The sequence below is a fragment of the Panthera onca genome, chromosome A1 (genome assembly GCF_046562875.1).
Source record: "Panthera onca isolate mPanOnc1 chromosome A1, mPanOnc1 haplotype 2, whole genome shotgun sequence".
NCBI classification, from domain to species: domain Eukaryota; kingdom Metazoa; phylum Chordata; class Mammalia; order Carnivora; family Felidae; genus Panthera; species Panthera onca.
Window position 1 is genome coordinate 156,367,861 of NC_138339.1, and position 22,908 is coordinate 156,390,768.

At 35.0% G+C, this 22,908-nt stretch overlaps 1 pseudogene; it reads left to right on the top strand.

Annotated features, from left to right (window-relative positions):
• The first annotated feature begins 244 nt into the window (after window positions 1–244).
• LOC132680248 (olfactory receptor 2L3-like) overlaps window positions 245–22,908 on the top strand; it is an 87,484-nt pseudogene continuing 64,820 nt past the window's right edge.

Consider the following 22,908-nt stretch of genomic DNA (forward strand, 5'->3'; position numbering starts at 1 on the left):
TGAAGCACCTAGGAGGTCTGGGAGACTGTGGAGCAAGACAGGCTGAGTGCCCACGCTACTCTGCTGCCTGAACAGTATGGTCTGAGAGACCTGGTGTGGGGAAGAGAGATTGGGATGTCACATTTTTCTCCCCATCACCAACACAGTGGGGTTTCAGAAAACAGGACAGCAGCCCCCAGTGGAGGCGGGACCTACTTACACCAAACCCAGTTCTTCCATGCCTGCTAACTGCCTATCTACCAGAATGGGATTGATGCTGAGCAAACCAAATGGCCTCTCCTCCAGATCCACACAGCCACCAGTCCCAGGCACCAATGGACAACGGTCCTGTGATTTTGTATGTTAGTCTGTTTTGTTATTATTATTACTATTATTATTTTCTCTCTTCTTTCCTTCTCTTCTCTTTTCCCTTCTTTTTTTTTTTTCTTTTTACTTTCCTCCTTTTTTTTCCTTTTCTTCCCTTTGGAATTTTAGTATATCTATATCATCTATATCTATATCTATATCTATATCTATATCTATATCTATCGTCTTTCTTTCTTTCTTTCTTTAACTTTCTCTCTTCTGGTTGTTTAATCACGCATTTTTACTCTATTTTTACACCTTTTCCACCTCTCCTTCTTCTTTATTTTCCTCCCTCTCTTTATCTCTGGATTAAGCCTTATAGTTTCATGATTCCCTGCCTGGTATTTTTTCTTGCCCCTTTCATTTCTCTTTTTGTATGGGATAAGGTTTCTCTTCCCCTTTTTTCTTCTTTTTCAGGGTTACTTCAACAAACATATCAAACCACATCTAGTGGAAGGTCCAATCCACCACTATGAGCAGTGAGATAGAGCAGCCAAAGATGCAACAACAGAGTGTACACAACCCACTCCAAAAACACTTCCTAAAGTGCCAGACCCTGGACAGTGTATGACCCTTTTTAAATACGGTAGTACTCACAAGTGCAGGATATATAACAATCTATTAAAACTCGTAAAAGACATAAAACTAGCCAAAATGCCAAATGGAAGTAATCTACTCAAAAGAAATTCCAGGAAGAAATGACAGATAGAGAATTGCTCAAGACAGATATAAACAATATATCTGAACAAGAATTTAGAATAATAGTTATAAGACTAATGGCTGGGCTTGAAAAAAGCATAGATTACAGCAGAGAATCGATTGCTGCAGATATCAGATACCCAAGTAGTAGTCACGATGAATTAAGAAATGCGGTAAATGAGATGCAAAGTAAATTATACATAGTGAAAAGGATGTGAGAAACAGAGGAGAGAATGGGTGAAGTAGAAGATAAAATTATTGAAAATAATAAAACTGAATAAACGAGGGAAATGAGATTACTAGATCACAAGGGGACAATTAGAGACCTAAGTGACTCAATGAAACCTAATAATATCTGTATCATAGGAGTTCCAGAAGAAGAAGAGAGAGAAAAGGGGGCAGAAAATATATTTGAACAAATTATAGCTGAGAACTTCCCTAATCTGGGGAAGGAAACAGACATCCAAGTCCCGGAGGCACAGAGAATCCCCCTCAAAATTTACAAAAACAGGTTAACACCATGACATATAGTGTAAGTATCAAATTACAAAGATAAAGAGAGAATTCCCAAAGCAGCTAGGAACAAAAGGGTGGTGGACACATGAGGTTAGTAACAGATGTATCCACTGAAACTTACAGGTCATAGAGCAGTGGCAGGAAATATTCAATATGCTGAATAGAAAAAAAAATGCAGCCATGAAGCCTTTATCCAGCAAGGCTATCATTCGAAATAAAAGGAGAGATAAAGGCTTTCCTAGACAAACATAAACTAAACGGGTTTATGACCACTAAACTATCCCTGCAGGAGATTTTAATAGGGACTATATGAGAGCACCAAAGACTACAAAAGACCAGAGATAACCATAAGCACAGAACCTAGAGATAACACAATAACACTAAATCCATATCTTTCAATAATCACTATGAATCTGAATGGACTAAATGCCCCAATCAAAATACACAGGATAGCAGAGTAGATTTTTTTTTAAATCTGTCTATATGCTGCATACAAGAGACTCATTTTAGACCCAAGGACACCTGCAGTTTGAAAGTGAAGTGATGGAAATATCACATTACTGGATGTCAAAAGAAAGCCAGAGTAGCCATACTGATGTCAGAGAAACCAGATTTTAAAACAAAGACTGTAACGAGACATGAAGAAGGACATCCTATCATAATTAAGGGGGCTAACATTCAAAAAGAGCTAAGAGTAAATGTTTATTCCCCCAATGTGGAATTTCCAAACATATAAATCAATTAATCACATACATAAATAAATATGTAGATAATAATACCAGGATTGTAGGGGACTTTAATACTCCACTTACTGGGGCGCCTGGGTGGCTCAGTCGGTTAAGCATCCGACTTGGGCTCAGGTCATGATCTCACGGTCCGTGAGTTCAAGCCCCGCGTGGGGCTCTGTGCTGACAGTGCAGAGGCTGGAGCCTGTTTCAGATTCTGTGTCTCCCTGTCTCTCTCTCTGACCCTCCCCCACTCATGCTCTCTCTCTGTCTCAAAAATAAGTAAACGTTAAAAAAAAAATTTAATACTCCACTTACAACAAAGGGCAGATCATCAAGGCAGAAAATCAATAAGGAAACAACTCTTTGATGACACTTTGGACCAGATGGACTTAACGGATATATTTAGAACTTTTCATCCAAAGGCAGTAGAACACACATTCTTTTTTTTTTTTTTAACATTTTTTAAAAGAATAATGTTTATTCATTCTTGAGAAATAGAGACAGAGCATGAGTGGGGGAGAGGCAGAGAGGGAGACACAGAATCCGAAGCAAGCTTCAGGCTCTAAACTGTCAGCACAGAGCCTGACACTGGGGTTGAACCCGCAAACAGTGAGATCATAACCTGAGATAAAGTCGGATGCATAACCGACTGAACCATCCAGGGGCCCCTAAAATACACATTCTTCTTGAGTGCAAATGGAATAATCTCCAAAACAGATCACATACTGGGTCACAAAATAGTCTTCAACCAATATTAAAGGATTGAGATCATACATGCATATTTTCAGGTCACAGTATGAAACTTAAAATTAAGCAGAAAAAAACTTTAAATTCCCCAAATATATGTAGGTTTAAAAATATCCTATTAAAAATGAATGGGTTAACCAGAAATTAAAGAACTTCAAAAATATATGGATGCAAATGAAAATAAAAATACAACAGTACAAATCCTTTTGGAATTAGCAAAGGCAATCCTAAGAGAAATATACATTGTAATCCAGGTCTATCTCAAGAAACAAGAAAGGTTCTAAATACAGAACCTAACCTCACACATAAAAGAATAAAGGACAGCAGCAGAGAAAGTCCAACACCAGCAGAAGAAGAGAAATAATAAAGATTAGATAAGAAATAAACAATATAGAATCAAAAAAATTAGAACAGGTTACTGAATATAAGATCTGGATTTTTGAAAGAATAAACAAAATTTATAAACACCTAGCTGACTTCTCAAGAAGAAAAGAGAGAGGACCCAAATAGATAAAAACAAGAATGAAAGAGGAGAAATCACAATCAAAGCCAAACAAACAATTATTAGAAATACAAACAACTATTAGATAATACTATGAAAAATTATATGTCAATAAACTGGACAATCTGGAAGAAATGGACAAATTCCTAGACTATCCACACAATACCAAAACTTGAAAGGGAAGAAATCGAAAATTCAAACAGACCAATTGAATCAATTTTCAAAAATCTCCCAACAATTAAGAGTCCTGGGTCAGATAGCTTCCCAGAGGAATTCTACCAGACATTTAAATCAGGGTTAATACCGATTCTTCTCAAGTTGTAGCAAAAAATAGAAACAGAAGGAAAGCTTCCAGACTCATTCTATGAAGCCACCATTATCTTGATTTCAAAACCAGACAAAAACTCCACTAAAAGTAGAATTACAGGCCAATATCTCTCATGAACATAGATGCAAAAAAATCTCAAAAAGATACTATCAAATCAAATTCAACAGTGTATTAAAAGAATTATTTGCTATGATCAAGTGGGATTCATTCATGGGCTGCAGGGCTGGTTCAATATTAGAAAATCAATCAACATGATACATCACATTAATAAAAGAAAGGATAAAAAGTATATGATCCTGTAAATAGATGCAGAAAAAGCATTTGATAAAATATAGCATTCTTTCTTAATAAAAACCCTCAAGAAAGTTAGAAGGAATATACCTTAACATAATAAAAGCTATATATGAAAGGCCCACAGCTAATGTCCTCCTCAATGGGGAAAAACTGAGTGCTTTCCCCTTGAGACCAGGGATATAATAAGGATGTCCACTCTCATCACTATTGTTTAACATAGTGTTGGAAGTCCTAGTCTCAACAATCAGACAACAAAATGAATTAAAATGCATCCAAGTCAGTAAGAAGGAAGCAAAACTTTCACTTTCGACAGATGACATGATACTCTACATGGAAAACTGCATGCAAAGACTTCACCAAAAAGCTGCTAAACTGATATATGAATTCAGCAAAGTAATGGATATAATAAAATCAATGTACAGAAATAAGTTGCATTCTTATACACCAATAATGAAACAACAGAAAGAGAAATGAGGGAATTGATCCTATTTAAAATTGCACTAAGAGGCATAAAATGCCTCTATTACTATAAAATGCCTCTATTACTTTTAGAATAAAAGTAATCAAAGAGGTTAAATATCTGTAGTATAAAAACTATAGAAAGCTGATTAAAGAAATTGAAGAAGACACAAAGTGGGAAAAGATTCCCATGCTCATACATTAGAAGAACAAATTCGTTAAAATGTCGACAAGACCCAAAGAAATCTACATATTCAATGTTATGCTAGTCAAAATAGCCCCAGCATTCTTCACAGAGCTAGACAAGCAATCCTATTTTTTTTTATGGAACCAGAAAAGTCACCAAATAGCCAAAGTAATCCAAAGTTGTTGCTGGAGATTTGAAGTTGGATCATTTGTCACCCATAATTCAATTAGGTCCCTGTCATTGGATATATGTAGAGAACTGAATCCCTGCTACAAGGTTCAGGTTCAAGTTTTAAAACAATAAACAGTGAGAGTAATTCCACTACTTGGTATTTACAAAAGTAATTCAAAATATATGTGGTATCTGGGTGGCTTAGTTTGTTGAGCATCCAACTCTTGATTTTGGCTCAGGTTATGATCCCAGGGTCATTGGATAGAGCCCTGTGTCAGGCTCTGTGCTCAGCATGAAGCTTGCTTAAGTTTCTCTCTCTCTGTATGTCTCTGTTTCTGTCACTCTCCCTCTCTCCCTTTGCCCATCTTTCTTACAGCCTCTCTCTCTCTCTCTCACTCTCCCAAATTAAAATTAAAGACATAAAAAGATATATGCACTCGTATGTTTATTGTAGCATTATTTACAATAACCAAGAAATGGAAACATACCAAGTATCAATCCATAGATGAATGAATAAAGAAGATATGATGTGATATATAGATAGTAGGTAGATAGATATGATATATGATATGACATGACATTATAGAGATATATAGAAATATATAGAGATATGATATATATCATATGATTTCATTCATATGTGGAATTTAAGAAACAAACAGATGACCATGGGGGAAGGGAGGGGAGAAAATAATTACAAACATAGAGGGAGGGAGCAAACCATAAGAGACTCTTAAATACAGACAACAAACTGAGGGTGGATGGGGGGTGAGAGAGAAGGAAAATGGGTAATGGGCATTGAGGAGGGCACTTGTTTGGATGAGCACTGGGTGTTGTATGTAAGACAATTTGACAATAAATTATACACACACACACACAGACAAAACAATAAAAAACAAACAAAAACAGATAAACAAACAAAAAACCAGACTCTTAAGTACAGAAAACAAACTGGTGGCTGCCAGGGAGAAGATGGGTAGGGAAATGGATGAAGTAGATAAAGGGCAAAAACTCTGCATCCCAAAGCAACAGAATATACTTTCTTCTCAAGTGCACATGGAATATTCTCCAAGATACATCACATACTGGGCCACAAAACAGCCCTTCATAAATGTGAAAGAATTGAGATCATACTGTGCACACTTTCAGGCCACAATGCTATGAAACTTCAAATCAACCACAGGAAAAAGTCTGAAAAACTCCAAAAGCATGGAGATTAAAGAACACCCTACTAAAGAATGAATGGGTCAACCAGGCAATAAAAGAAGAAACAAAAAATATATGGAAACAAATGAAAATGAAAATACAACAATACAAATGCTTTGGGATGCACTGAAGGCAGTCCTGAGAGGAAAATACATTGCAATCCAGGCCTATCTCAAGAAACAAGAAAACTCCCAAATACAAAATCTAACAGCACACCTAAAGGAAATAGAAGCACAACAGCAAAGACACCCCAAACCCAGCAGGAGAAGAGAAATAATAAAGATCAGAGCAGAAATAAACAATATAGAATGTAAAAAAAACAGTAGAGGAGATCAATGAAACCAAAAGTTGATTTTTTGAAAAAATAAACAAAATTGACAAACCGCTCAACAGGCTTCTCAAAAGGAAAAGGGACAGAACCCAAATAGATAAAATCATGAATGAAAATGGCATTATTACAACCAATCCCTCAGAAATACAAGCAACAATCAGGGCATACTATGGAAAATTATATGCCAACAAACTGGAAAACCTGGAAGAAATGGACAAATTCCTAAGTACCCACACACTTACAACACTGAAACAGGAGGAAATAGAAAGCTTGAACAGACCCATAACCAGAGAATAAATTGAAGCAGTTATCAAAAATCTCCCAGCAAATAAGAGTCCAGGACCAGATGGCTTACCAGGGGAATTCTACCAGACATTTAAAGCAGAGATAATACCTATCCTTCTCAAGCTATTCCAAAAATAGAAAGGGAAGGACAACTTCCAGACTCATTCTATGAAGTCAGCATTACTTTGATTCCCAAACCAGACAGAGACCCAGCAAAAAAAGAGAACTACAGGCCAATACCCTTGATGAATATGGATGTAAACATTCTCAAAAAGATATTAGCAATTCGAATTCAACAGAATAGGAAACAAATATTCACCACAATCAAGTGGGATTCATTCCTGGGATGCAAGGCTGATTCAACGTTCGCAAATCAATCAATGTGATACATCACATTGATAAAAGAAAAGAAAAGAATATTATGATCCTGTCAATCGATGCAGAAAAATCATTTGACAAAATTCAGTATCGTTTCTTAATAAAAACCCTCAAGAAAGTTGGGCTAGAAGGAACATTTTAAACATCATAAAAGCCATTTATGAAAAGCCCACAGCTAATATCATCCTCGATGGGGAAAAACTGAAAGTTTTCTCCCTGAGATCAGGAACATGACAGGGATATCCACTCTCATGCTGTTGTTTAAGATAGTGTTGGAAGTTCTAGCATCCGCAATCAGACAACAAAAGGAAATCAAAGTCATCAAAACTGGCAACGATTAAGTCAAACTTTCACTTTTTGCAGATGACATGATATTATACATGGAAAAGCCAATAGATTCCACAAATATCTGCTAGAACTGATACATGAATCCTGAAAAGTCACAGGATACAAAATTATTGTACATAAATCATTTGCATTCTTATACACTAATAATGAAGCAATAGAAAGACAAAGAAAGAAACTGATCCCATTCACAATTGCACCAAGAAGCATTAAATGCCTAGGAATAAACCTAACCAAAGATGTAAAAGATCTGTATGCTGAAACGTATAGAAAGTGTATGAAGGAAATTGAAGAAGATATAAAGAAATGGAAAAACATTCTGTGCTCATGGATTGGAAGAATAAATATTGTAAAATGTCAATACCACCCAAAGCAATCTACACATTCAATGAAATCCCAATCAAAATTGCACCAGCATTCTTCTCGAAGCTAGAACAAATCATCCTAAAATTTGTGTGGAACCACAAAAGGCCCCGAATAGCCAAAGTAATATTGAAGAAGACCAAAGCGGGAGGCATCACAATCCCAGACTTTAGCCTCTATGACAAAACTGTAATCATGAAGACAGCATGGTATTGGCACTAAAACAGACACATCGACTGCTGGAATAGAATAGAGACTCCGGAATTGGACCCACAAAAGTATGGCCAACTAATCTTTGACAAAGCAGGAAAGATTATCCTATGGAAAAAAATATAGTCTCTTTAACAAATGGTACTGGGAGAACTGGACAGCAACATGCCGAAGAATGAAACTACACCACTTTCTTATACCATTCACAAAAATAAACTCAAAATGGATAAAGGACCTGAATGTGATACAGGAAACCATCAAAACCCTAGAGGAGAAAACAGAAAAAACCTGACTTCAGCCGCAGCAATTTCTTACTTGACACATCTCCAAAGGCAAGGGAGTGAAAAGCAAAAATGAACTATTGGGACCTCATCAAGATAAAAAGCTCCTGCACTGCAAAAGAAACAATCAACAAAACTAAAAGGCAACCAATGGAATGTGAAACGATATTTGCAAATGACATATCTGACAAAGGGCTAGTATCAAAATCTATAAAGAACTCACCAAACTCAACACCTGAAAAACTAATAATCCAGTGAAGAAATGAGCAGAAGACATGAATAGACACTTCTCTAAAAAAGACATCCAGATTGCCAACAGGCACATGAAAAGATGTTCAACGTCACACCTCATCAGGGAAATACAAATCAAAACCACACTGAGATATCACCTCATGCCAGTCAGAGTGGCTAAAATGAACAAATTAGGAGACTATAAATGGTGGAAATGATATGGAGAACGGGAAACCTTTTGCACTGTTAGTGGGAATGCAAACTGGTGCAGCCACTCTGGAAAACAGTGTGGAGGTTCCTCAAGAAAATTAAAAATAGATCTACTCTATGACCCAGCAATAGCACTGCTGGGAATTCACCCAAGGGATACAGGAGTGCTGATACATAGGGGCACTTGTACCCCAAAGTTTATAGCAGGATTTTAACAATAGCCAAATTATGGAAATAACCTAAATGTCCATCAACTGATGAATGGATAAAAAGTTGTGGTTTCTATATACAATGGAATGTTATTTGGCAATAAGAAAAAATGAAACATGGTCTTTTGTGGCAACGTGGATGGAACTGGAGAGTGTTATGCTAAGTGAAATAAGTCATACAGTGAAAGACAGATACCATATGTTTTCACTCTTATGTAGATCCTGAAAATGTTAACAAAAGACCATGGGAGAGGGGAAGGAAAAAAGAAAAGTTAAAGAGGGAGAGAGCCAAACCATAATAGACTCTTAAAAACTGAGAATAAACTGAGGGTTGATGGTTGGTGGGAGGGAGAGTGAGATGGGTGATGCGCATTGAGGAGGGCACCTGTTGGGATGAGCATTGGGTGTTGTATGGAAACCAATTTGACAATAAATTTCATATTAAAAAAACATAAAAAGCATAATTTAATGTTTGTTTTGGTAGGGATATATTTTACTCTAAGAATTACATCAACACATGCATTAGTATACTGTAGTCTGCGTGTCAGCAGGGTCATTTTTAGTATTACACTGAAATACACTTTTGATCTAATCAACACAAATGGATGTTTATCACTTCAAATGTGTTGTTTTTGTATTTTCCAATGTAACATTATGTAATGTGTTTCTTTGAATATGTAATGTAGACAAGATGAGTTACAGTGGTCCCTAGATTCATAATTAGTAATTAAATTCACATACTTATTTTATAATTTATCATTATTTTACCTTTTTAAAATTTTCTTTCCTTTACTTTTTTAATTAAATCAAAGTTAGTTAACATAAACTGTAATACTGATTTCAGGAATAAATTTTAGTGATTCATCATTTACATTTAACACCCAGTGGTTGTCCCAACAAGTGCCCTTAATTCCCATCAGACATTTAGCCCTTCCCTCCGCCCCCTACCAAACACCCCACCAGCAACCCTCAGTTTGTTCTCTGTATTTGAGAGTCTCTTATGGCTTTTCTCCCTCTCTGTTTTTATATTATTTTCTCTTCCCTTATTTTCATCTGTTTTGCATTTTAAATTCCCCATATGGGTGAAATCGTATATTTGTATTTCTCTACCTGTCTTATTTTGGTTTGCATAATAAAGTCCAATCCCATCCACGTTGGTGCAAATAACAGGATTTCATTCTTTTTGATTGATGAGTAATATTCCAATGTGTGTGTGTGTGTGTGTGTGTGTGTGTGTGTGTGTGTGTTATATCAAATCTTCTTTATCCATTCATTAGTCAATGGACATTTGGGCTCTTTCCATACTTTGACTATTGTAGACAGTGCTGCTACAAACATTGTGGTGCATGTGCCCCTAGGGATCAGCACCCCTATATCCTTTGGATACTTAGTGAAATTGTTGATTTGTATTATAGTTCTATTTTTTACTTTTTTTTATGAACCTCCATATGTTTTCCAGAGTGGCTGCACCAATTTTCACTTCCTTCAATAGTGCAAAAGGGTTCCTTCCCCCCCCCATCCTTGTCAACATCTGTTGTTGCCTGATAATTTTAGCCATGCTGACAGGTAAGAGGTGATATCTCATTGTGGTTTTGATGTATTTCCCTGACGATTGGTGATGCTGAGAATTTTTTTATGTGTCTGTTGGCCCTATGGATGTCTTCTTTTGAAAAGTGTTTGTTCATGCCTTTGACTATTTCTTCAGTTGGTTATTTGTTTCTTTGGGCGTTAAGTTCTATAAGTTCTTTATAGATTTTAGATACTAACCCTTTATAAGATTATCATTGGCAAATACCTTCTCACATTCCATCAGTTGCCTTTTAAAGTTTCGTGATTATTTAATTCACTGTGAAGAAACCCTTTATCTTGATGAGGTCCCAATAGTTCATTTTTGTTTTTGTTTCTCTTGCCTCCAGAGACAAATCAAGCAAGAAGTTGCTGCAGCCAAGGTCAAATAAGTTGTTGTTCATTTTGTCTTCTGGGATTTTGATTGTTTCCTGTCTTACATTTAGGTGTTTCATGCATTTTGAGTTTATTCTTGTGTATGGTGTAGCAAAGTGGTCTAGGTTCATTCTTCTGTGTTTCGCTGTCCAGTTTTTGCAACACCATTTTCTGAAGAGACTGCCATTTCTCCTTTGGATATGCTTTCCTACTTTGTAAAAGAGTAATTGGCCATACATTTGTGGGTCCATTTCTGGGTCCTCTATTCTGATCCATTGATCTTTGTGTCTCTTTTTATGCCAGTGCCATACTGTCTTAATGATTACAGCTTTGTAATACAGCTTGAAGTCCAGAATTGTGATGTCTCCGGCTTTGTTTTTCTTTTTCAGGATTGTTTTGGCTATTCAAGGTCTTTCCTAGCATACAAATTTTAGGATTATTTATTTTACCTCTGTGAAGAATTCTGGTGTTGATTTGACAGGGATTGCATTGAATATGTAGATTGCTTTGTGTAATATTGACATTTTAACAATATTTATTCTTCCAACTCATGAGCATGGAATGTTTTTCCATCTGTGTCTTCTTAAATTTCTTTCATAAGATTTCTATAGTTCTCAGTATATAGATTTTTCATCTCTTTAGCTACTTTTATTCCTAGGTATTTTATGGCTTTTTAATATGTTTTTTCATTCTTTTTCAATAAGTCACTTAGTTCTCTAAGTCTCATATCATGCTCTTTTGCCTTTTTTCCCTCTTTTTTCTGCTCCATTATTCTCCATAAGTTTGTGTTGTATATTGCTGATTTGCTTCATCTACCCTTGCAGTCATGGAATTTATTCAAGATTGCATCACAGTAATAGTATTTTTTTTATTTCTTCCTGATTAGATTTTATTTCTATTATCTTCCCCCAAAAAAAGATTCTATTATTTTTTCAACCCCAGATAGTATTCTCATTTTCATGGTTCTAATTTCTGGTTCAGACATCTTGGTTACATCTGTGTTGACTAGGTCCCTGGTGTCATTTCTTACTGTTTTATTTTTTTTTTTGAGGGGGGGAATTTCTTCATTTTGTCATTTTGGAGGAGGAAAAGATAAAATTAAAAACTAAAATTAAAAAAAATTAAAAAGAAACATAAAATCAACTAAAGAAAGCTAGACCCTAGGTGTGTTTGGTCTTCTTGTTGAAAGAAGCTTGATAGAATAGTGAAAAAATGGAAAGTAAAGGGAAAAAAAGGTAAAAAATTATTTACACATTAAACATATATACACATAATAAAATAGAATAAATGAAATAAATAAAATGAAATGGAATAAAAAATTAAGTAAAAAAATAAATTTTTCTCTTTCTGTATCCCAGAAAGATGAAGAAAAGAAAAAAAAGAAAAGAAAAAAAAAACAATTTAAGCAAAAACAGAAGCAAGGAAAACAAATAAATAAACCAGCCAACAGAATGAAATCTGAATGAAGTTACATCCAGTTTCCCCAAAACTGAAACTATGAAGTTCTTGATGGTCCTTAAATTATGCAAGTGGAGTGGCTAGTGCTGGTCTTCTACGGGACGTGCTTGGAGGGCTCAGTTGGGCGCGCCTTGGTGTAACAGCTCCATTCTCCACTAAGTGGTGCTGCTTAGCTTATTGGGGTGGATCAGTGGGATGCACGTGCATACATGTGGGTGCACAGGAAAGGTGGAAATGGCTTCACCGATCTCCCTAGTTTCTGGCACAAAAACTTCACTCTCTCAGTGGCCTGAGATCAAGTGCCCCTCTTTTGTCACAGGCCTCCACTCCCCGCCTCTACCCTGCTCATGTGCAAGCTGTTCTCCTGACAGGTGGCACCTCCCTCCAGAGTTTTATATCAGATGTTGTTGTGTTTTAAAATTCCACATTTCAGAAGCCCCTGCGGGTTGGACCTGCACTGATTCTCTGAGGGAAGGTCTCACTGAGCAATGGCCAGGTGCTGGCTTGCCCCAGAAAACCAGGTGATCACACAGTGGCAGAGGTTCAAAGATTATGGCAACTCACAACACACTTCTGGCACCAGGTTTCACCACACTCTGCCATCTTTGTCCCAATACCAGCAAATGTAGCTGTTTTCTGGGTTCTGCTGGGAACTTTTCCTGCGGGGAGGTTGTAGAGCCTCTACCAAATGCACTCCACACAGGGGGATTGCTTCTCCTCATGTGGCATATGGACCCCACAGACCCCACTGTCTGCTCCTGGGGATTTTCCCTACTTCCTCACCAGAGCACTGCCAAGCACTGAGCTCTGAAACCTCAGACTCTTGGATCCACTGTTTGTAAAATTCTGGTGGTATAGAAACCCTCTCCTTTTTTCTCATTAATTGTTTTGGGGAACAGATTTCTTGTCTAATCCCCTGCAAGTGTTTTCAGTCTTTGTCTTTATAGATTCTTTCAGGGGAGTGCTTTTCTTGCAGGATCCCATTGTTCCACACTCTCCCTCTTTCTTTTTCTCTATCCTCTTTTCACAAAAACAGCTCCCTACCCTCCTTGGCTTTTCTCTCCCCCAGTTCATCCCTCCCCACAATGTACTTGCAGAGTTCCATGGCTCAAGTTATGCAGATTGTTGTACTAACCCTCAGATAAATTTCCTAGGCATTCAAAACGGTTTGTTGCTGATCTAGCTTCATTTCAGGGATGAGACAAGCTCGGGGTATCCATGTTGCTCTGCCCTTTTAACTTCTCCCAGAAATACCAAAAATATTTTCCTTTTTAAAAAGGTATTTATTTATATTTAACTTAGGTAACACAGTGTACTACTCATTTCAGAGATAGAAGTTAGTGATCCATCATGGGAAAGACAGTGTCTTAAGCAAATTGTGCTGGTAAAACTGGATGTTGACATGCAGAAGAATGGAATTGGGTCACTTTCTTACACCATACAATAAATTAAAAGAAAAAGGATGAAAGTCCTAAATGTGAGACAGAAAACCATCAAAATTGAGGAGAAAAAAGGCAGCAACCTCTTGGACTTTGGCTGCAGCAACTTCTTACTAGATATGTCTCTGGAGGCAGGGAAATAAAAGCAAAAATTAACTAGTGGATCTTCATTAAGAGAAAATCTCCTGCACAAGGAAGGAAGCAATCAGTCAAACTAGAAGGCAATTGATGAAATGGGAAAAAAGTATTTGCGAATTACATATCAGATAAAATGTTAGTATCCAAAATCTATAAAGAAATTATCAAACTTAATACCCCAAAAAACAAGCCAGTGAAGAAATCTGCAGAAGAAAATATTTTCTAATTTAAAAAATTGTGGACAAATTTAGATTACTATAACAAGGATGATTTTCTCTTTCACAAACAATTTTTGCTAAAAAAAAATACAAAGCAAAACAAAACAAAATAAAACAAAACAAAAACACAAGCTTTTACCATAGCAAAAGTTGTTTGAGCCATGTCAGAGTAAAAACTCTAGATTTTTTGGAATTTTAAAACATGGTAATATTTCCTTATTTCCATTATTCTTCTATGTGATACATATTTAAGATATTTATGCTCAAATTTCTGAATTATAATCTATGTGTTATGCATATAAGTGTTAAATTTATTGTCTATACTTGTAAATGTTATGATTCATCACCAATGAATTAAAATTAATATTCAATTAATTTAATATCAGAATAGGAATTGATAATTAAATAATATTGGGTAAATGAATATTTGGTATATATAATGGGATATTACTTACTCATCCATAAAAATAACGAAAACTTGCCATTTTCAATGACATGGAAATAATAAAGTGTATTATGCTAAGTGAAATAAGTCAGGCAGAGAAATACAAATACCATGATTACAATCATATATGGTATTTAAGATACAAAACAAATGAACATAGAGGAAGGGAAAAAATGAGAGAGACAGACATAGAGAGACAGAGACAGAGAGACACAGAGACACAGAGAGAGAGAGAGAGAGTGAACCATAAGAGACTCTTAACTATAGAGAACAAACTGAAGGTTGATGGAGGCAGGTGGGCATGGTATGGGTTACATGAGTGATAGTTATTAAGGAGGGCAATTGTGATGAGCACTGGATGTTACATGCAATTGATGAATCACTAAATTTCTCACTTGAACTCAGTTTTACCATAAATGTTAACTAACTAGAATTTAAATAAAAACATGAGATCAAAAAAAAATTAAAAATTAAATCTTGAGTCTTTAGTTGGTGTTTGATGACTGAGTCATGAAAGAGTTTTACAAAGATTTACTGTATTTTTACTCCAATCCAAGATCTTGGAATCAAGTATATATTATAATATATAGCATACATTTAATTAATTAAGACAACAGGGGTGTCTGGGTGGCTAAGTCGGTTGAGTGTCTGACTTCATCTCAGGTCATGATCTCACAGTTCATGGGTTCGATCCCCAACTCGGGCTCTGTGCTGACAGCTCAGAGCCTAGAGCCTGCTTCGGATTCTGTGTATCCCTCTCTCTCTACCCTCCCCTGCTCATGATCTGTCTCTCTCTGTCTCTCAAAAATAAATAAACATTATTTTTTAAATAAATAATTAAGACAGCAAATGACAGTGCTTATATTTTATCAGAAGTATACTATCAGCTAAATTTGAAGCTCCAAAAAAGAAATATTTATTTTTGATCTGGCTAGAAAAACCTGAAAGTTTATAAATACAATCATATAAATTTTATAATTTTACATCTTCTATGAAGAATAATTTAACTTTCTTCATCAGGGTTATATAAATTGCAAACTCTACAAAAAACATTTGAAGAGCACTCTTTACACCGATAAACTTAAAATTTTTCTTTTTGAAGTTTATTAATTTATTTTTAAGAGATAGAGCATTCAAAGGGAGAGGAGGAGAAAGAGGGGGAGAGAGAGCATCCCAAGCAGCATCCCCACTCTCAGTGTGGAGCCCAATGTTGGGCTCAAACTCATGAAACGTAAAATCATGACCTGAACAGAAATCAGGAGTTTCACACTTAACCAACTGAGCCACCAGGTACCCCAAATTTAGAGTTATTTATGTAAAAACTTTAGTAATAAAGTTACTTTTAACTTTGAATTTGGGTTAATGATACTGAATTGATTAATTTACTTAACTTCAACAGGGAAAGTTTTTAAGTGGATATGCTTTCACTTCAAAATAACATCAAATAATCTAACAATAAAGAAATGTTATACTTTTTATTATTTGATTCAGTGACTTAAAATGTTTAAGAGTATGGAACTTTTTGGTTATAAGAATCTAACTTTTTAACTGTAAATTTTATTAAATATAAATACTTACCAAATATGTACATGTATATACATATACGTATATACACATATACATGTGTATACATATATGTATACACAATAGGTATATATGAAATATCATATATTTCATGACATATATATGTATAATTAACAATGTAATATTTCTCAGATTAACACATTTACTTATACTAACATTATTATATGTGTGTAGTGAGGTGCTTAATGTTTTCTACAGGCAAATATTCATTCTACTAAAGACCATAGGTGCCCTCTAATGGGTGTGTTACTTCAGGGTTCTATATTCTAAAATACTAAAATTGTCTTCTTTGAAATTATTCATTTATACTCTCTTAAAATCACCTAATTCCTTGGTTATTTTAGTCTAAATACAATCTATGACTATAAATATTCATATATGCAAAAATTATTTCTCCTCATACCTTATTCTCAGGATAAATAAAGAGTTTGTTAACTGCCTTCTTTAGGAATTCTTTGTATTCTGAGAATTGTTTTCAATTATTATACTGTATGTATTTTAAGATATTTTAACAAATGCTGTAGTTTAGATAACACTAGTAATCTACTGATAAAATTAGAAATAAAAAAGTAATATAATATATTTGACATCTATTGAATTTGAACACATAAAAACCTTATGGTTCATGATATGTACCAAGACACAGATATCAATGTCGATCATTTATTATGATAGTTTCAAACTGTAAAAAGCCTAAATGTTGTCAATAATCAAATGTACACTTGTGTTACCATCCCCAGAATACAAGTAATAAACATACCCATTGCATATGCCTAAATTCACTAAATTTTATATATTAATTATTAGCAGGTTTGTGTATATTAATTATACCTCATTAAAGATGAAAACAAATTAAATATATACATAAATCGTGTTATAGTTTGAGCAATGAGCACCCTTAACTTTTACATTGTAGAGTTTTGCACACTCCAGCATCATAAAACTATTGAGAAATTGAAATATGATCAGTCATAATTGAGATATAGTACCAGTGTAAAATTCACACTACATTACTAAAACTACATATGTAAAAATAATATGAAATATCTCAGTAAAACTTTGCAATAATTATGCACTGAAATGGCAATGTTTGGGATATATTGGAGTAAATGACATACGCTTACCATTGCTTTATTCTTATTTAAAGTGGTTGCACAGATAATTAACGTTATATTTGTGACTAGCATTTGTGGGTCTCATATTTAGAGCAGTGGTAGGTGCTACTCTAAAATAATATAAATAATGAAACTGATAATTTCAAAGCATGAATGATTATCACAAATAAAATATTTGCCTGAGGAGTCCATGAAAAAAGGGATGTATGGTATATCTTTCTATTAATGCAAATTTGAATATAAGCAATATGAGTCTGTCATTGTTTGGAATTTATTAAAATGTTTCTTTTAGGAGGATGGGTGTTTATTGATTTTTAGAAAACATGCTTGTTGCTTTTTACAAATTGTGAGATTTTTTTTAATATAGATGTGTGCATTTTATGAAAAATGATCACTAAAGTGTGTATTTTTCCTGTATTTGGTATACTTCAACAAATAATATAATTTTTAAAAATGTGTGTGATTTAAATAAGGAATTTTAAACAGAAATTATACAGAATTACATACACATATTATAAATGGAAAGTAATATAAACCTGAGATAAATATTAATCTGCATAATGGGAAATTCAGCAAAATATCTACAAAAGAATAAGATGGAATGGAATAGCAAGCATAAGAGTAGAAACATGCAATTAAGGAAAACACACAATAGAAGGTTCCCAAAAAATCAAAGGTTGGAAAATTGAGATTGATCAAAATAAAGAGAAAAGATAAGTTAAAAATATAATAACAAAATAATGCATAACCATAAAATGAGCAGCCATTTATGAGAAAATATCTTGATATGTGTTGTAATTTTTGGCTTTACATTTGATATTTTACCTGAAATAGAAAAGTTGATGGCAAAATCAATACAAATAAGAATTGCAAATTCAGTATCCTAAACAGAGGCTAGTGAAATATATTCTAAAGACAAAATAATAACAAATATACATTACATTAAGTAGTCTTATTTTTAGTAGTACCACTCATACTGTAAAGAAAAGCAATTAATGCTAACATTTTTTAAAAATTTAATGTTTATTTGTGTGTGTGTGAGAGAGAGAGAGAGAGCATGAGTGGGGGAGGGGCAGAGGGAGAGGGAGACACAGAATCAGAAGTGAGCTCCAGGCTCTGAACTGTCAGCACAGAGCCCATTGTGGGGCTTGAACCCACAAACCACGAGATCATGACCTGAGCCAAAGTCAGACACTTAAATGACTGGGCATTCAGGTGCCTCACTAATATTTTTAAGAAGCAAACTTTTCATGGTAAGATAAAATATACCACACATGGAGAATCAAATACTTTATTTGAAATTATAGAATCTTAATTTCAATTAGAAATACAATGTAAAACCGTGATGTATCTTTTTTTTCTAGATGATACATATTTTAAACTCTCTGTTGCAGAAGTTTAGAAGCCATTGCAATGAGTAACAGTAACAATGAGCCCAGTTTCAAAAATGTGGTGTGTAGATGCAATTGTTAGGAATGTCAACGACTGTTTTTAAGAAATTGCTCACAAACACCACAAAACACGTCCTTTTTCAGAAAGCAAAAGAATTCCAAAGAGTAACAAAGTTAGGTCACAGGAAATTGGAGTCAACTTGAAGGGATTCAACTGGCCAAATATGGGATAATTTGATGATGATGCAAATATAATAATCATAGCGGTTTAATTTTAATGAATGTCACAATTCCTAATGATCCTCCCTCCCCCAACTAGGAGTATTATTCACTACTGGGGGACACATATCTTGTCTTTACCACATGTGTTTTATTAGTGTGACCAAATAATTGTTAGAGAAAGTTTTCATTATAAAATGCAGAAAAAGTTACAATATTTGCAAAAATAATCTTGCTGTATTGATTAAATCATGGATCTAGGCAACAACCATCTATGTCTCTTCATATCATTAGTGAATTTATAAGAGGGGTATTTACTAATTATTGACCAAAGTTATAATAGATTAATCCATTGATCAAAAGTGGTATCAGTAAGAGTGAGCAAATTGGAAACCAGATCCTCATGAGATCCCATAGGAAGTACCCAGCATTGACTCTGAAGTACATTTGATGTATTTCAGACTACATTTGATGGCAAATTTGGATCAGAAGCTACTCAAGCCAATTATTTAACAGAAATAAAAATATTTATAACAAAAATTCAGAAAGTATAAAGATCAAATCAAGTTGAAAAACGCACTAATGGTGTAGTCAGCCAAATACAAATATGAAGCATTCTATAGGATTATATGTCTCTAAGAAATAAATAAAATTATCCTAGACTGGAGAGTGTCAACTTTGTCTTAGTTGGGATTCCACAGAAGCAGATCTAAGTTGAAGATCTGATATAAGTTTAACTGAGAGTTGAGGCATAAGGAATGACTACAAATAAGGAGAGTTAACTAATCATGAAGCAATGTACAAAAGTGTGGGACTGCAGCTTAATTCAATGAGTCATTTCTGGAAAAGTGTATAAAGCACACCCTCCTTAGAATCACCCTTGCCAGTGGGAATGGACAAACATCCTGACTCTCACCAAAGGTTGGTTGAGAACTTCTTTACTGGGGTGGGGCAGGAGGAAAGTTTATTCCTTGATTTTCAAGGTTATGTACACATGAATGCAGTGACCTTTCCTGGAAGTCAAAGGGATGTATTTGAGACTGATGGTATAATTTGGAAATTATTATATCAAAAAAAACAAGCTAAGGAAGAATCAAACGGCATAACAAACCATTGCAACATGTGAATTTTATATCCTGATCTAAATAAGCCAACTGCCAAAAAAAAAAAAAAAGAAAGAAAAAAAGAAAAACACATGATTTTTAAGACAATTGAGAAATATGATTAAGGATGTGATATTAGATGACATCATAGAAATATTAATTTTCTTATCATAATAAAGTACCATGTTTTTGTAAAAAAGGAAGAGTTATAAATTTCATATATAAGATGTCTAAGATATGCTTTAAATACCCCATATCATTTAAGTGTACTATGTTGGGTGGACATATATGAAACAAGATTTTGTGGGTTATGCTAGTTTCTCCTTTTTTATACACAATTGTCTTAAATTTGAAAACTTCTGCTGAAAATTAAAATATAGCTAAACTTCAGAAAAAAGGAAGAATATAAATAGAAAGAAAGAACAAAGAAAAGAAAGAGAAAAAAAAGGAGGAATAGAGGAAAAAGGAAGGAAGGAAGGAAAGAAGGAAGGAAGGAAGAAGGGAGAGAGAAAGGGGACACCTTCTGTGTGGTGTTCCTCTCCACATAGTACTCCTTGCAACTGTTGCATTTGAGACTGATGCATGAAAACCTGGGGAGAGGCTCTATCTTCTTAGGTCCCTGAAATGTCATTAAGAAGAAGTACCTACTGTACATTGATTTTGTATCCTGCAACTTTGCTGAATTCATGTATCAGTTCTAGCAGACTTTTGGTGGAGTCTATCAGATTTTCCATGTATAATATCATGTCTTCTGCAAAAAGCAAAAGCTTGACTTCATCTTTGCCAACTTTGATGCCTTTGATTTCCTTTTGTTGTCTGATTGCTGATACTAGAACTTCCAGCACTATGTTAAACAACAGCGGTGAGAGTGGGCATCCCTGCAACAGAAAGACAAATAAAGAAACTGATCCCATTCACAATTGCACCAAGAAGCATAAAATACCTAGGAATAAATCTAACCAAAGATGTAAAAGATCTGTATGCTGAAAACTATAGAAAGCTTATGAAGGTAATTGAAGAAGATATAAAGAAATGGAAATACATTCCCTGATCATGGATTGGAAGAATAAATATTGTCACAATGTCAATACTACCCAAAGTTATCTACACATTCAATGCAATCCCAATCAAAATTGCACCAGCATTCTTCTCGAAACTAGAACAAGCCATCCTAAAATTCATATGGAACCACAAAAGGCCCCAAATAGCCAAAGTAATTTTGAAGAAGAAGACCAAAGCAGGAGGCATCACAATCCCAGATTTTAGCCTCTACTACAAAGCTGTCATCATCAAGACAGCATGGTATTGGCACAGAAACAGACACATAGACCAATGGAATAGAATAGAAACCTCAGAACTAGACCCACAAACATATGGCCAACTAATCTTTGACAAAGCAGGAATGAACATCCAATAGAAAAAAGACGGTCTCTTTAACAAATGGTGCTGGGAGAACTGGACAGCAACATGCAGAAGATTGAAACTAGACCACTTTCTCACACCATTCACAAAAATAAACTCAAAATGGATAAAGGACCTGAATGTGAGACAGGAAACCATCAAAACCCTAGAGGAGAAAGCAGGAAAAGACCTCTCTGACCTCAGCCGTAGCAATCTCTTACTCGACACATCCCCAAAGGCAAAGGAATTAAAAGCAAAAGTGAATTACTGGGACCTTATGAAGATAAAAAGCTTCTGCACAGCAAAGGAAACAACCAACAAAACTAAAAGGCAACCAATGGAATGGGAAAAGATATTTGCAAATGACATATCGGACAAAGGGCTAGTATCCAAAATCTATAAAGAGCTCACCAAACTCCACACCCGAAAAACAAATAACCCAGTGAAGAAATGGGCAGAAAACATGAATAGACACTTCTCTAAAGAAGACATCCGGATGGCCAACAGGCACATGAAAAGATGTTCAACGTCGCTCCTTATCAGGGAAATACAAATCAAAACCACACTCATCACCTTACGCCAGTCACAGTGGCCAAAATGAACAAATCAGGAGACTACAGATGCTGGAGAGGATGTGGAGAAACGGAAACCCTCTTGCACTGTTGGTGGGAATGCAAATTGGTGCAGCCGCTCTGGAAAGCAGTGTGGAGGTTCCTCAGAAAATTAAAAATAGACCTACCCTATGACCCAGCAATAGCACTGCTAGGAATTTATCCAAGGGATACTGGAGTACTGATGCATAGGGGCACTTGTACCCCAATGTTTATAGCAGCACTCTTAACAATAGCCAAATTATGGAAAGAGCCTAAATGTCCATCAACTGATGAATGGATAAAGAAATTGTGGTTTATATACACAATGGAATACTACGTGGCAATGAGAAAGAATGAAATATGGCCTTTTGTAGCAACGTGGATGGAACTGGAGAGTGTGATGCTAAGTGAAATAAGCCATACAGAGAAAGGCAGATACCATATGGTTTCACTCTTATGTGGATCCTGAGAAACTTAACAGAAACCCATGGGGGAGGGGAAGGAAAGAAAAAAAGAGGTTAGAGTGGGAGAGAGCCAAAGCATAAGAGACTGTTAAAAACTGAGAACAAACTGAGGGTTGATGGGGGGTGGGAGGGAGGAGAGGGTGGGTGATGGGTATTGAGGAGGGCACCTTTTGGGATGAGCACTGGGTGTTGTATGGAAACCAATTTGACAATAAACTTCATATATTAAAAAATAAATAAATAAATAAATGCTAAAAAAAAAAAAGAAGTATCTACTCACTTTTCCAGCACTACTACATGAAAAATAAACAAATGTCATTTAGTTGTAAGATATTATAAATTATTGTGTCTAATTTTTATTATAATTAACCCAA